General features: G+C 39.8%; 1 non-coding gene across 1 annotated transcript; it reads right to left on the reverse strand.

Moving 5' to 3' along the window:
• Positions 1-11,388: 11,388 nt before the first annotated feature.
• Positions 11,389-11,496, reverse strand: LOC130964953 (small nucleolar RNA R71). Its single transcript, XR_009081016.1, has one exon. It is a non-coding gene; the product is annotated as a small nucleolar RNA R71 (small nucleolar RNA).
• Positions 11,497-11,727: the final 231 nt, after the last annotated feature.

Below are 11,727 nucleotides of genomic sequence, written 5' to 3' on the forward strand. Positions count from 1 at the left end.
AGAAAACAAAAAGTATTGCTACCACATCAAAATAATTAAACTATTTTCAAGATAGAATTCGAAATTCGTGTACTTCTTTTTCTTTTTTCAGAAAAAATTTTTCATTTAAGAAAGGTAAAAGATTCATGGAACACTCATAGCTTTAAGACATAGACACTAAACACTAATGATCATGTAATGAAGACACAAACATAGTCGAAACATAAAGCTTAAAAACCGAAAACAGAAAAAAAATAAACAAGGAAATTAAAGAATGGGTCTACCTTAGTGATTGTGGCTTCTTCTTCCTCTTGAAGAGCCAATGGAGTTCTTGAGCTCCTCTATGTCTCTTCCTTGCCTTTGTTGCTCCTCTCTCATGGCCTTTTGGTCCTCTCTGATTTCATGGAGGATGATGGAGTGCTCTTGGTGCTCCACTCTTAGTTGCTCTATGTTAGAACTCAATTCTCCTAAAGAGGTGTTGAGTTGCTCCTAATAGTTGTGTGGAGGGAAATACATCTCTTGAGGCATCTCGGATATTTCTTGATGAGGGACTTCCTCATCCCCTTGTTAAGGTCCATGAGTGGGCTCTCTTGTTTGCTCTATCTTCTTTCTAGTGACGGGCTTTTGAGATGAATCTTTCCATCTCCCATGACTCAGAGTTAGAAGCAACTGCCTTCCCTTTCCTCTTTCTAGAGGTTTCTCCGGCCTTAGGTGCCATTAATGGTTATGGAGAAATAAAAAGCAGAGCTTTTTTCCACACCAAACTTAAAAGGTTTGCTCGTCCTCGAGCAAAAGAAGAAAGAAAGGAGGAGAAGAAGAAGAAATGGAAGAGATAGAGAGGGGTGAGTGGTTCGGCCAAGGGGGATTTTAGGTGGTTATGATGTGTGAAAATGAAGGAGTGAAGATGGGTATTTATAGGGTAAGAGAGAGAGAGGGGGTCCGTGTGAGAATGGATGGGTTTGGGATGGAAGTGTTTTGAATTTGAATGGTGAGGTAGGTGGGGTTTTATGATGGGTTTTTTGGAAATAGTGGATGGATGTGAGTGATGGAGAGATTATGGGGAATAAAGTAGGATGTGATAGGTGAATGGTGTTTGGAGAAGAGTGTTATGGAAAGGTGTGAAGGGGAGAGAGTGAGTTGGGGTAGGTGGGGATCATGTGGGGTCCACAGATCCTGAGGTGTCAAGGATTTCTCATCCTTGCACCTTTCTGGCGTTTAAACGCCCTCTATGTGCCATTTCTGGTGTTTAACACCAACTCTGCTGTCTTTCCTGGCGTTAAACGCCAGTCTGGCTGCCATTTCTGGCGTTTAACGCCCAGAATGCTGCCAGACTGGGCATTAAATGCCCATTCTGCTATTCTTACTGGCATTTAACGCCAGCCAGGCACCAGACACCCTTTTCTGGCGTTGAACGCCAGTTTGTCTGCCCATTCTGGCATTTAACGCCCAAAATGCTACCATTTTGGGCGTTAAATGCCCATTTTGCTATCCTTACTCGCGTTTAAACGCCAGTAAGCTCATCCTCCAGGGTGTGCTATTTTTGATACTGTTTTTAATTCTGCTTTAATTCTGCAGCTATTTTTGTGATTCCACATGATCATCAACCTAAAGAAAACATAGACTAATACTGGAAAATAAAATGAAAAAGTAATTAACATAGATAAATAAGATTGGGTTGTGATGAGCGGATAATTTGTACGCTTTTTGGCATTGTTTTTAGTATGTTTTTAGTATATTTGGTTTAGTTTTTAGTATATTTTTATTAGTTTTTAGTTAAAATTCACTTTTCTGGACTTTACTATTAGTTTGTGTATTTTTCTGTGATTTCAGGTATTTTCTGGCTGAAATTGAGGGACCTGAGCAAAAATCTGATTCAGAGACTGAAAAGGACTGCAGATGCTGTTGGATTCTGACCTCCCTGCATTCGAAGTGGATTTTCTCGAGCTACAGAAGCCCAATTGGTGCGCTCTCAACGGCGTTGGAAAGTAGACATCCTGGGCTTTCCAGCAATATATGATAGTCCATACTTTTCCCAAGATTTGATGGCCCAAACCGGCATTCAAAGTCACCCTCAGAAATTCCAGCGTTAAACGCCGGAACTGGCACCTAAATGGGAGTTAAACGCCCAAACTGGCATAAAAGCTGGCGTTTAACTCCAAGAAGAGTCTCTACACAAAATTTCTTCATTGCTCAGCCCAAGCACACACCAAGTGGGCCCGGAAGTGGATTTTTAGGTCATTTACTCATCTCTGTACACCCTAGGCTACTAGTTTTCTATAAGTAGGACTTTTTACTATTGTATTGATATATCTGGGTAGCTATCTTCATTTTATGCTATCTTAGATCATTGGGAGGCTGGCCATTCGGCCATGCCTAGACCTTGTTCTTATGTATTTTCAACGGTGGAGTTTCTACACACCATAGATTAAGGTGTGGAGCTCTGCTGTACCTCGAGTATTAATGCAATTACTATTGTTCTTCTATTCAATTCCACTTGTTCTTTGTCCAAGATATCACTTGTTCTTCAACTTGATGAATGTGATGATCCGTGACACTCATCATCATTCTCACTTATGAACAAAGTGACTGACAACCACTCTGTTCTACAAGCAACCAAGGCTCTAGTGTTTATCTCTTGGATTCTTTAACCGGAATCTTCGTGGTATAGGCGAGAACTGATGGTGGCATTCAAGAGAATCCGGAAGGTCTAACCTTGTCTGTGGTATTCTGAGTAGGATTCAATGATTGAATGACTGTGACGTGCTTCAAACTCCTAGCAGGCGGGGCATTAGTGACAGACGCAAAAGAATCACTGGATTCTATTCCGGCCTGACCGAGAACCGACAGCTGATTAGCCTATGCTGTGACAGAGCATAGGAACGTTTTCACTGAGAGGATGGGAGGTAGCCACTGACAACGGTGAAACCCTTGCATAAGCTTGCCATGGAAAGGAGTAAGAAGGATTGGATGAAGACAGTAGGAAAGCAGAGAGACGGAAGGGAAGGCATCTTCATACGCTTATCTGAAGTTCCTACCAATGAATTACATAAGTACCTCTATCTTTATCTTTATGCTTTATTCGTATATCACTATACCCATTTGAGTCTGCCTGACTAAGATTTACAAGGTGACCATAGCTTGCTTCATACCAACAATCTCCGTGGGATCGACCCTTACTCGCGTAAGGTTTATTACTTGGACGACCCAGTGCACTTGCTGGTTAGTTGTGCAAAGTTGTGTTTATGCCATGGTATTGAGCACCAAGTTCTTGGGGCCATTACTAGGGATTACTTGAGTTGTGAAAAGTAGTGATCACAATTTCGCACACCAAGTTTTTGGTGCCGTTGCCGGGGATTGTTTTGTGTATGGACAACTGACGGTTCATCTTGTTGCTTAGATTAGGTATTTTTCTTCAGAGTTCTTAAGAATGAATTCTAGTGTTTCATGATGATCTGTTGAAGTCTGGCTAGCTGAGAAGCCATGTCTAATCTTATTGAACCGAGGTTTCAACGGATCATCACAAGAGCTTGTTGATCTCTATCAATCTTGCTATTGGAGCAATGATCTGCTAAGGCTTGCCTGGCCATTGGCCATGTCTAGTGTTTTGGACCGAAGCTTTCTTTGAAAGCTTGGCTGGCTGTGAAGCCATGTCTAATTCCTGGACCGGAGTCTTAGACTAGCATTGCAATGATTCCTGGAATCCAAACTAAGAATTCTGAAACTTTTTCTATTTTCATATAATTTTCGAAAAAAGCACAAAAAAATTTTCAAAATCATAAAAACCAAAAATATTTTATGTTTCTTGTTTGAGTCTAGTGTCTAATTTTAAGTTTGGTGTCTTGCATGTATTGTTTATTTGATCTTGGTTCTATTTTCAAGTCAATAGTACAGGGAACTGAAGATTCAGAACATGCAGCAGAGGAATTACACAGAAAAAGCTGGGCGTTCAAAACGCCCAGTGAAGAAGGACAGACTGGCGTTTAAACGCCAGCCAGGGTGCCTGGTTGGGCGTTTAACGCCCAAAAAGGTAGTGCATTGGGCGTTAAACGCCAGAATGTGCACCATTCTGGGCGTTTAACGCCAGTATGGCACAAGGGGGAGGATTTTGTTTTCAAATCAATTTTTTTTCAAGTTTTCAAAGTTTTTCAAAATCAAATCTTTTTCATATCATACCTTTTCAATCAAATGTTTTCAAAATCAATTTCTTTCCTTTTTCAAAGATACTTGCTATCAATTAATGATTTGATTCAACATTTCAAGTATGTTGCCTTTTCTGTTGAGAAAGGTTTAATGTATGAATCATATCTTTTCTTGATAGCCAAGTTATTAATTTTTAAAATCAAATCTTTTTAAAATTGTTTTCAAATCATATCTTCTCAATCACATTTTTTTAAACCAATCATATCTTCTTAACCTCATCTTTTTCAAAATAGTTTTCAATCAAATCTTTTTGACTTCTAATTTCAAAATCTTTTTAAAAAATCACTTGATTCCTTTTCCACTGTGAGTTTTCGAAAATTATCAATCAATTTTTCAAAATGATTTTAAAAACTTTTTAATTAATTTTCGAAAATTCTCTTCCCCTCTTCCCACATCCTTTTATTTATGGAGTACCACTCCTTCTCAATGCACAATTCGAACTCTCTCTGATTTAGTTCGAATTCTTCTACCTCTTTCTTCTATTTTTCTGTTCTTCTGACACCTCAAGGAATCTCTATACTGTGACATAGAGGATTCCACATTTTCTTGTTCTCTTCTCTTTCATATGAGCAGGAGCAGAGACAAAGGCATTCTTGTTGAAGCTGACCCTGAACCTGAAAGGACCTTGAAGCGAAAGCTAAGAGAAGCTAAGGCACAACTCTCTGTAGAGGACCTAACAGAAATCTTCAAAGAAGAAGAACCCATGGCAGCCGAAAACAACAACAATGCAAACAATGCAAGGAAGGTGCTGGGTGACTTTACTGCACCTACTCCCGACTTCTATGGGAGAAGCATCTCTACCCCTGCCATTGGAGCAAACAACTTTGAGCTTAAGCCTCAATTAGTTTCTCTAATGCAACAGAATTGCAAGTTTCATGGACTTCCATTGGAAGATCTTCATCAGTTCTTAGCTGAATTCTTGCAAATCTGTGACACTGTCAAGACTAATGGGGTAGACCCTGAGGTCTACAGACTTATGCTATTCCCTTTTGCTGTAAGAGACAGAGCTAGGACATGGTTGGACTCACAACCTAAAGTAAGCCTGGACTCATGGGAAAAGCTAGTCAATGCCTTCTTGGCAAAGTTCTTTCCACCTCAAAAATTGAGTAAGCTTAGAGTGGAAGTCCAAACCTTCAGACAGAAGGATGGAGAATCCCTCTATGAAGCTTGGGAAAGATACAAACAATTGATCAGAAAATTTTCTTCTGACATGCTTTCTAAATGGAGCATCATAGGTATTTTCTATGATATCTCTCTCTCTGAACTATCCAAGATGTCTCTGGATAGCTCTGCTGGAGGATCTCTTCATTTGAAGAAGACGCCTACAGAAGCTCAAGAGCTGATTAAAATGGTTGCAAATAATCAATTCATGTACACTTCTGAAAGGAATCCTGTGAACAATGGGACTAATCAGAAGAAAGGAGTTCTTGAGATTGATGCTCTGAATGCCATTCTGGCTCAGAACAAGATATTGACTCAACAAGTCAATTTGATCTCTCAAAGTCTGTCTGGAATGCAAAATGCACCAAGCAGTACTAAGGATGCTTCATCTAAAAAAGAAACATATGATCCTGAGAACCCTTCAATGGAAGAGGTGAATTACCTAGGAGAACCCTATGGAAACACCTATAATTCTTCATGGAGAAATCACCCAAATTTCTCATGGAAGAATCAAGAAAGACCTCAACAAGGTTTTAACAACAATAATGGTGGAAGAAATAGGTTTAGCAATAGCAAGCCTTTTCCATCATCTTCTCAGCAACAGACAGAGAATTCTAAGCAGAACACCTCTGACTTAGCAACCATGGTCTCTGATCTAATCAAAACCACTCAAAGTTTCATGACTGAAACAAGGTCCTCCATTAGGAATTTGGAGGCACAAGTGGGACAGCTGAGCAAGAAAGTTACTGAACTCCCTCCTAGTACTCTCCCAAGCAATACAGAAGAAAATCCAAAAGGAGAGTGCAAGGCCATCAACATGGCCAAATTTGGAGAGGAAGGAGAGGAAGTGAACGCCACTGAGGAAGACCTCAATGGGCGTGCACTGACCTCCATTGAGTTCCCCAATGAGGAACCATGGAAATCTGAAGCTCAAAATGAGACCATAGAGATTCCATTGGACTTACTTCTGCCTTTTATGAGCTCTGATAAGTATTCTTCCTCTGAAGAGGATGAGTATGTCACTGAAGAGCAAGTTGCTAAATACCTTGGAGCAATCATGAAGCTAAATGACAAGTTATTTGGAAATGAGACTTGGGAGAATGAACCTCCTTTGCTCACCAAAGAACTGGATGACTTGTCTAGGCAGAAATTACCTCAAAAGAGACAAGATCCTGGGAAGTTTTCAATACCTTGTACCATAGGCACCATGACCTTCAAGAAGGCTCTGTGTGACTTAGGGTCAAGTGTAAACCTCATGCCTCTCTCTGTAATGGAGAAGCTAGGGATTTTTGAGGTGCAAGCTGCAAGAATCTCATTAGAGATGGCAGACAACTCAAGAAAATAAGCTCATGGACTTGTAGAGGATGTTTTGGTGAAGATTGAAGACCATTACATCCCTGCTGATTTCATAGTCCTAGAGACTGGGAAGTGCATGGATGAAACCATCATCCTTGGCAGACCCTTCCTAGCCACAGCAAAGGCTGTGATTGATGTTGATAGAGGCGAACTGATCATTCAAGTGAATGAAGAATCCTTTGTGTTTAAGGCTCAAGGATATCCCTCTGTCACCATGGAGAGGAAGCATGAAGAGCTTCTCTCAAATCAGAGTCAAACAGAGCCCCCACAGTCAAACTTTAAGTTTGGTGTTGGGAGGCCACAACCAAACTCTAAGTTTGGTGTTGAACTCCCACATTCAAACTCTAAGTTTGGTGTTGGGAGGTTCCAACATTGCTCTGAGAAAATGTGAGGCTCCATGAGAGCCATCTGTCAAGCTACTGACATTAAAGAAGCGCTTGTTGGGAGGCAACCCAATGTTATATGTTATCTATTTTCTTTTGTTATTTTATTTTATTTTGTAGGTTAATGATCATGAGAAGTCACAAAATCAATTGAAAAAGCAAAAACAAAATGAAAAACAGGAAGAAAAATAGCACACCCTGGAGGAAGAACTTACTGGCGTTTAAACGCCAGTAAGAGTAGCAGTTGGGCGTTTAACGCCCAGTCTGGCACCATTCTGGGCGTTTAACGCCAGAAAGGGGCACCAGACTGGCGTTAAACGCCAGAAAAGGGCAAGAACCTGGCGTTAAATGCCAGAAATGGGCACTGATGAGCGGATAATTTATACACTTTTTGGCACTGTTTTTAGTATGTTTTTAGTATCTTTTAGTTAGTTTTTAGTATATTTTTATTAGTTTTTAGCTAAAATTCACTTTTCTGGACTTTACTATGAGTTTGTGTGTTTTTCTGTGATTTCAGGTATTTTCTGGCTGAAATTGAGGGACCTGAGCAAAAATCTGATCCAGAGACTGAAAATGACTGCAGATGCTGTTGGATTCTGACCTCCCTGCACTCGAAGTGGATTTTCTGGAGCTACAGAAGCCCAATTGGCGCGCTCTCAACGGCGTTGGAAAGTAGACATCCTGGGCTTTCCAGCAATATATGATAGTCCATACTTTGCCCAAGATTTGATGGCCCAAACAGGCGTTCAAAGTCACCTCAAGAAATCCCAGCGTTAAACGCTGGAACTGGCACCTAAATGGGAGTTAAACGCCCAAACTGGCATAAAAGCTGGCGTTTAACTCCAAGAAGAGTCTCTACACGAAAATGCTTCATTGCTCAGCCCAAGCACACACCAAGTGGGCCCGGAAGTGGATTTTTATGTCATTTACTCATCTCTGTACACCCTAGGCTATTAGTTTTCTATAAGTAGGACCTTTTTCTATTGTATTAGAAGACTTTGGTAGCTATCTTCGTTTTATGCTATCTTAGATCATTGGGAGGCTGGCCATTCGGCCATGCCTAGACCTTATGCTTATGTATTTTCAACGGTGGAGTTTCTACACACCATAGATTAAGGTGTGGAGCTCTGCTGTACCTCGAGTATTAATGCAATTACTATTGTTCTTCCATTCAATTCCGCTTGTTCTTTGTCCAAGATATCACTTGTTCTTCAACTTGATGAATGTGATGATCCGTGACACTCATCATCATTCTCACTTATGAACAAGGTGACTGACAACCACTTTTGTTCTACAAGCAACCAAGGCTCTAGTGAATATCTCTTGGATTCTTGATTGCACGATGCATGGTTGATCGCCTGACAACCGAGTGCTTGCCTGACAAACAAGCCAGCCATTCCGTGAGATCAGAGTCTTCGTGGTATAGGCAAGAACTGATGGCAGCATTCAAGAGAATCCGGAAGGTCTAACCTTGTCTGTGGTATTCTGAGTAGGATTCAATGACTGAATGACTGTGACGTGCTTCAAACTCCTAGCAGGCGGGGCGTTAGTGACAGACGCAAAAGTATCAATGGATATTATTCCGGCCTGACCGAGAACCGACAGCTGAATTCCGCTATGCCGTGACAGGGCATATGCAATCACTTTCACTGAGAGGATGGGAGGTAGCCATTGACAACGGTGAAACCCTACACGAGCTTGCCATGGAAAGGAGTAAGAAGGATTGGATGAAGACAGTAGGAAAGCAGAGAGACGGAAGGGAAGGCATCTTCATGCGCTTATCTGAAGTTCCTACCAATGAATTACATAAGTATCTCTATCTTTATCTTTTATGTTATTTTCGTTCATCACCATATACATTTGAGTCTGCCTGACTAAGATTTGCAAGATGACCATAGCTTGCTTCATAGCAACAATCTCCGTGGGATCGACCCTTACTCACGTAAGGTATTACTTGGACGACCCAGTGCACTTGCTGGTTAGTTGTGCGAAGTTGTGTAATGCCATGGAATTGAACCACCAAGTTTTTGGAGTTCATGACCAGGGATTATGAGAGTTGTGAAAAGTATTGTTCACAATTTCGCGCACCAAGTTTTTGGCGCCGTTGCCGGGGATTGTTCAAGTTTTGAGCAAGCTTTTGGTAACAATGCCAGGGATTGTTCAGTTTGGACAACTGACGGTACATCTTGTTGCTTAGATTAGGTACTTTTTTTTTTCGAAATTCTTGAAGATGAATTCTAGAGTTTCATGATGATTTGTTGAAATCTGGCTGGCTGAGAAGCCATGTCTAATCTCATTGGACCGAGGTTTCAACTTATCATCACAAGAGCTTGTTGATTTTTATCAATCTTGCTTTTGGAGCAGTGATCTGCTAAGGCTTGGCTGGCCTTTGGCCATGTCTAGTGTTTTGGACCGAAGCTTTCTTTGAAAGCTTGGCTGGCTGTGAAGCCATGTCTAATTCCTGGACCGGAGTCTTAGACTAGCATTGCACTGATTCCTGGAATTCTCATTAAGAATTTTGATATCTTTTTCCACTTAATTTTCGAAAAACACAAAAAAAAATAAAAAAAAAAATTTTCATAAAAACCAAAAATATGTTATGTTTCTTGTTGAGACACTAGTCTCATCTTAAGTTTGGTGTCAATTGCATACATTCATTCATGTATCTTAAGGATCTTCAAGTAATTCTTGATGATTTCTTACTCTGATCTTTGAATTCTTTTGGCTTGAGTGTTTATGCATCTCATATAGTGTCAGTAGTATACAAACTGCTAAGTTTGGTGTCTAGCATGCATTGTTATTTCATTCTTGTTGCATTTTGATTATTAAAAATCCAAAAATATTTTTAATTTGTGTCTTTTCAAGTCAATAATACAAAGAATTGAAGATTCAGAACATGCTGCAGAGGAATTATACAGAAAAAGCTGAGCATTCAAAAATGCCCAGTGAAGAAGACAGACTGGCGTTTAAACGCCAGCCAGGGTACCTGGTTGGGCGTTTAACGCCCAAAGAGGTAGCATTTTGGGCGTTAAACGCCAGAATGGATACCATTCTGGGCGTTTAACGCCAGGATGGCAAAGGGGGAAGATTTTGTTTTTCAAATCATTTTTTTTTCAAGTTTTCTAAGCTTTTCAAAATCAAATCTTTTTCAAATCATATCTTTGCAATCAAATGTTTTCAAAATCAATTCCTTTCCTTTTTCAAAGATACTTACTAATAATTAATGATTTGATTGAACATCTCAATTATGTTGCCTTTTCTGTTGAGGAAGGTTTAATGTTTGAATCATATCTTTTCTTGTTAGACAAGTCATTGATTTTCAAAATCAAATCTTTTAAAAAAAAAATTGTTTTCAAAACATATCTTTTAAAATTGTTTTCAAATCAAATTTTTTTTCAATCATATCTTTTTAATCACATCTTTTTCAAAATAAGTTTTCAATCAAATCTTTTTAATTTCTGATTTCAAAATCTTTTTCAAAAATCACTTGATTTCTTTTCCACTTTCAATTTTCGAAAATTATCAATCAATTTTTAAAATGTTTTTAACATCTTTCTAATTAATTTTCGAAAATTCTCTTCCCTCCTTCTCACATCCTTCTATTTATGGAGTACTACTCCTTCTTAATGCACAATTCGAACTTTATCTCATCAAGTTCGAATTCTTCTACCTTCTTTCTTCTATTTTTCTTTTCCTCTGACACCTCAAGGAATCTCTATACTGTGACATAGAGGATTCCACATCTTCTTGTTCTCTTCTCTTTCATATGAGCAGGAGCAGAGACAAAGGCATTCTTGTTGAAGCTGACCCTGAACCTAAAAGGACCTTGAAGAGAAAGCTAAGAGAAGCCAAAGCACAACTCTCTTTAGAGGACCTGACCGAATTCTTCAAAGAAGAAGAACACATGGCAGCCGAAAACAACAACAATGCCAACAATGCAAGGAAGGTGCTGGGTGACTTTACTGCACCTACTCCCAACTTCTATGGGAGAAGCATCTCTATCCCTGCCATTGGAGCAAACAACTTTGAGCTTAAGCCTCAATTAGTTTCTCTAATGCAACAGAATTGCAAATTCCATGGACTTCCAATGGAAGATCCTCATCAGTTTTTAGCTGAGTTCTTGCAAATCTGTGACACAGTCAAGACTAATGGGGTTGACCCTGAGGTCTACAGACTGATGCTATTCCCTTTTGCTGTAAGAGACAGAGCTAGAATATGGTTGAACTCACAACCTAAAGATAGCCTGGACTCTTGGGAAAAGCTAGTCAATGCCTTCTTGGCAAAGTTCTTTCCACCTCAAAAATGGAGTAAGCTTAGAGTGGAAGTCCAAACCTTCAGACAGAAGGATGGAGAATCCCTCTATGAAGCTTGGGAAAGATACAAAAAATTAATCAGAAAATGTCCCTCAGACATGCTTTCTGAATGGAGCATCATAGGTATTTTCTATGATGGTCTCTCTGAACTATCCAAGATGTCTTTGGATAGCTCTGCGGGAGGATCTCTTCATCTGAAGAAGACGCCTACAGAAGCTCAGGAACTAATTGAGATGGTTGCAAATAACCAATTCATGTACACTTCTGAAAGGAATCCTGTGAACAATGGGACAAATCAGAAGAAAGGAGTTCTTGAGATTGATGCTCTGAATGCC

The sequence above is a fragment of the Arachis stenosperma genome, chromosome 2, assembly GCF_014773155.1.
Source record: "Arachis stenosperma cultivar V10309 chromosome 2, arast.V10309.gnm1.PFL2, whole genome shotgun sequence".
NCBI lineage: Eukaryota > Viridiplantae > Streptophyta > Magnoliopsida > Fabales > Fabaceae > Arachis > Arachis stenosperma.